The sequence below is a fragment of the Bombyx mandarina genome, chromosome 06 (genome assembly GCF_030267445.1).
Source record: "Bombyx mandarina strain Sakado chromosome 06, ASM3026744v2".
NCBI lineage: Eukaryota > Metazoa > Arthropoda > Insecta > Lepidoptera > Bombycidae > Bombyx > Bombyx mandarina.
This window is the reverse complement of record NC_143213.1, coordinates 9,891,059-9,896,422: the sequence shown is the minus strand read 5'-3', so window position 1 is coordinate 9,896,422 and position 5,364 is coordinate 9,891,059.

The window sequence follows — 5,364 nt, the reverse complement described above, 5'->3', positions numbered from 1 at the left end:
AAAATATTACCAACTCTACTTTACGAGTACGTAGAATCGCCGAGGTCGGTAAATTTTTATCCATAGCAATTCGTTATTTTAAAACGATAGTGATATTTCATACAAAAATATTGGCGGTTCTTATCTCTAAAACCTAGGTCGGCGCGCTATGCCTAACAACAATATTTTCACGGAAAAAATCGGAGAAAACAAGAGAATTTCGATCATAATTTTTTTCTAGCGCTTTCCCAGTGACATGTAGTGAAGTGACCGAATAATTTTCTCATTTGTCAACGTCTTCGCTTTGCCAAGGAGAAAAATGATTCAGTGAATCTGTCGGGTATTCACGTCGCTGAATTAATTGAAATAAATTACCCGGTCGCTGTCAACAATTTAATCTGCAAAGAGAATAATCTCAGAACTGTCCCAATTACTTCGTAATCATTAGCAGCGCGCCGTTTGAATAATGCATTTTATCTTTCATTATGAATAACCATTTTATTTGGTAGACTCCAGAGATTGGCTAGCCAGATGACATCCTACCTTGAGAGTAAAATTATCCTGAATTCTGATCGCACCCCCACATATCGAGTGTAATTATAAATGTTCCAAAAGATCATTACTAAGATCATTTAATATCAAAAATATCAAATCGGTATAGCCGCTCTCAAATTATACGATTACCAACGAAAATCATTTTATTTTCTTATAGATATTGAAATGTTTATTAAAGATTGAGAAGCTTATGTCGTACTGTAGGTTTGCTTTTGCATTTGCTCAAACAGTTCGGTCAGGAACCTTTCAACCTCAATAGAATATTCAAAAGGTGGTCTGAAAAAATATGACTCAATTGGCGCTGGAATTCGCGGAGGATTTCCGTATTAATATTCAGCCGATGAAAAATATCCCGTCATGAAAAGCTGGACCGTATGAGTTTTTAGAGCCGACGTATTTGAATATTGATGTTTATGCAGAGCAGGAACGGATACAATAATTTGTAAGCATAAAAGCAACCTTTTAAGCGAATGCGTGTCCTATAGATTTTACAACTAGCGCAACTGTAGACAAATTCCGCACATTTGCGCGGTTTCCAAACTTTGCGTGTTTTTCATTAATTTAGAGGCCGAGTGGGAAGTGTTTTAGCATTTATTCATTTTTATTACAGCAAGTAAACCGCCACTAAAAATGTATAAAACGTGCTTACAGATTATCATCATATTTCACGTGCTTCAAGAATTGAATGTTAGCTTTTTTATGTTTTTAATGCATTGCGGAACGTTTTTTTTGTTTGGTCCGTTCGAACTAAGATATTCGCAGTTGAACATAAAATTGAAATGCTTATCAAATAAATCGAACTGTCTCCATAAACAGGTATTTCGCAACAATAATATACGGCCTCTTAACGATAGGCTCTGCGCGAAAGAAAAAAAGAGCATTAGGATGTAATTTATCACAGTTTCCACGCCATTAAACCAGGAGACTGCAAAACCTCGTGTGCGTGATAAGCTCCGTGAAAACCGAATTGTCTGAAAACGTAAAAATCATTACCACGATCACGATACGCGGATAAAATTTCGAGAAAGAACATGGGAGCGTTTGATATTTTTGCTAGAAAAAAAAAAACGATAGAAATAAGACTCTCTCAAGGGTACTTTATGAATGACAATTTCGTCAAAAGTATTGAGATGACGGCATAAGAGAAAAGCTCTTTGAAAGATTTGTTTTGATAAATTGAAAGAAATAAAGGAGGGCTTCTGTCGAAAACACAAGAACGTTTTGATATTCAGTTGAAAAGAAAGTTCCATTGAATAAATCGGTACAAAGTATTTCCGATAGGTTAAATAATTTGTATTTAAAAGGTTTCTTTATTTAAAATTCTTAAAAAGTTTTACATGTATGTTTCCAATGCTTTAATAAATTCGAGACTTGGAAATTGCGATTATTACATTAAATGATTATAATACAAAACATATATTTTTTAAAGTTGTGCTACTTTTACTGAAACTAATGTTCGTTCCATGTTCCATTAAGAATCATTTTTGGGTTGTTAATATTTTGAAAAGAAAAAGTTTTATTTTATTTTTCTGAAGTGAAACTTCTTTAGATGCGTTGAGAGTAAAATTTCATTCACGACAGATTCGTTACGGCTAGGAAGAAAAAATATAATTTAGGACGAGCGAGAGTGAGATAATAGACAGAGCGCCTCGCGAACCACTTGACCTTGGAGAGAGGGAGAAAGCGAGGTAGGACGTATTTTTTTTATTTTTTTTCTTAGATGTGTGGACGAGCTCACGGCCCACCTCGTGTTAAGTGGTTACTGGAACCCATGGCCATCTACAACGTAAATGCGCCACATCATGCGCCACATCATGCGCCAATCATCGCATTACTGATTTACGGCAGAAATAGGCGGGGCGGTGGTACCTACCCGTATATACACCCCTATACCGCGGACTCACAAGAGGTCCTACCACCAATAATTATGCAAATTATAATTTTGCGGGTTTGATTATTATTACACGATGTTATTTCTTCACCGCGGAAGTCAATCGTGAACATTTGTGAAGTACGTATTTCATTAGAAAAATTGGTACCCGCCTGGGATTCGCATCGCTCAACACGAACATCACCGGACGTCTTATCCTTTAAGCCATGACGACTTCAAATATATAATGTAAATATATAATATAAAACAATTATGTATTATATAAGATTTATTATTATAATTTTGCGGGTTTTTACTACACAATGCTATTGCATCAAATAGATATATACCTGTATGCGGAATGTGAACACCGGGTAGTTGCATCGTTCGATACGAGTTCATCGGTTTTTTTTCTTTAGACCCCGATGACTTTTTGTATTTGATATTTAATAAAAGATATTTTATTTGCTTCAGAGTTGGGCTTACCTGAAACACATTTTGGAAATGGTACATACTTTTTAGTATTGAACTTGAGCAATATTAAAGAATACATACATTCGTGTCAGCCCTGTTCTCAAATAAGAATTGTTTCTGGTGGAATTTTCGACAGTTTTTCTGTAATTGATATTCACGAGGGGGTAAGCCCTATCGTCACTAGTTAAAAATAATTCTTAATTGATTGTAATTATTTGATACTAGCGACCCGCCCTCGCTTCGCTTCGGAAACATTAAAACAAACATGAAACCAAAAAAAAAATAAAAAATAAAAAAAAAAGTAGCCTATGTTCATCAGGGACAATGTCGGCTTCTAATGGAAACAGAATTTTTCAAATCGGTCCAGTAGTTTCGGAGCCTATTCGAAACAAACAAACAAACAAATCTTTCCTCTTTATAATATTAGTATAGATATAGACTAATAGTCAAGTCTTGTATTTTGTACATTTTAGATTTTCACAATAGATTTTAAAGATAACTATCTTTAAAATCTATTGTGTCTGTAATCTAAAGCACTTAATTTTTTCTAATCGATCTTATCGTTTCTTTACAGAATCGTTAGTATCGGAAAATCGAATACATGCGCATATAATAAATTTTTTTGCCATTCGTAACTAAATAGTCATCACCTTAGAAAGCGAGATGAATACGGTTTGCGGATAGTCGTAATATAAACATATTCGTTTATATATTAACATCGCTGAAATATGTACTCGGCCTAAGGTTTTCCAAATAAATGATTTACGTCAACAAACTTTGAAGTTAACTTCAAAGGGAAGATAAAACAGATGCTGCTCCGCTTGACCGCAAAACGGGAAAAGTAAAGAGTTTATACCAGATCTAACTTATCCGAGATCAAGGGTCAAAACTAACATAGACACAAGGGTTATGTTTTTGACAAAACTAACTTAGGCACACCTTGACACGGATTATCTGGGATCGATTGAATTATTCTCGTTATTGTCCAAAATAATAGTGGTTGCCCAAAAACCGTTTGAAGTCATCATGGCCTAAAGAATAAGACGCCCAGTGCATTCGTGTTGAGCGATGCATCGGTGTTCGGATCCCAGGCGGGTACCAATTTTTCTAATGAAATACGTACTTAACAAAAGTTCACGATTGACTTCCACGGTGAAAGAATAACATGGTGTAATAAAAATTAAACCCACAATATTATAATTTACGTAATTACTGGTGGTAGGACCTCTTGTGAGTCCGCACGGGTAGGTAAAGCCACCCTGCTTATTTCTGCCGTAAAGCAGTAATGCGTTTCGGTTTGAAGCCAATGTAACTTATTATAATTTCGAGGCGATATCCTTCATAGGAAAACCCTAAAAATCAGGTCCTCGATGAATATAAAAAAACGAGTTCAACCGAGTGAAATAACGATAAACTTTTCAGTTTGAGCATCCCTAATGGACTTGAATACTGTCCACCAGGCTTTGTTTCGCTAAAGGCTAATGGGACCCGTTGAGCATGCCGTGTTATTCAAGTGTCAGGAAGATGAATGTCATGTTATTTATGGGGTTACGTTCAAAAACTGGCTTTATTTGATACCTGGCTTACAGACTCGGCTTGCATGTCGTTTGGTAATGCGGCGCTTTTCACGGTAATCCCGTTTTATCATTTGAATTCTTTTCGTGTCACGTAATATTATGTTCGCCGGCAGGATTTATTGGTCTAACGTAAAAGAGCAGTTAATGTTGGTGAATTTTGTCGATTGGTAAATAATTAGTGGTGTTCCACGCGAGTTCGAGTGTGGCTTAAAGAACATTTTTATAGATTAAGCTATCACACTATTATTTCAGTAAAAAAGAATCACTACAATGAATATATCATTAGGTACTTATGTTTTTCCTAAAAAAATATATATAAAGATTGTGCTTTTACAAACTACACGTATGATAAAAAAAAACATCTTTATGAATTTCTCAAAGTCAAAGTCTAATAATAATTCTATGATTTTTTACGAATCCGTAGATTTTATGGTATGGATTTTATGGGGTGGATTTGATGGTGCCACGCTGCACCTTCCCCCGGAGCGGTCGGGGCAACGCGGTCTACCATCACCCGGCTTCCCATTATGGGCGTGGTGTAAAGCACCCCGCCCCACAGCTGGGTTCCTCCCCGCATAAAGCAGGTGGAGCCCGAAGCTCTTAGGGGGCTGAGTCACGGATGGGACCCTGGTTGTCAGGAGAGCTTTACCTCACCCGCCCCGCTGCCTCCTTCTGCGAGATGGTGCACTTGTAGAAGTCCAGCATAGCTTTCCAGGACTCGTCGCTTTCAAGCATCGACGCCACGACGCCAGGCAGCGACAAGTCCGGTCCTATCTTTGCGACCAGAACACGGCGCTGCACCTCCGGTGCAGGTACTTCCCGAAGCATCCGTGCCCGGTCAGCACCTGCACCAGACGAAAGTTGAGGCGTCTTGCGCCACGATTCACTCAGTCATCAAAGACTGGATAA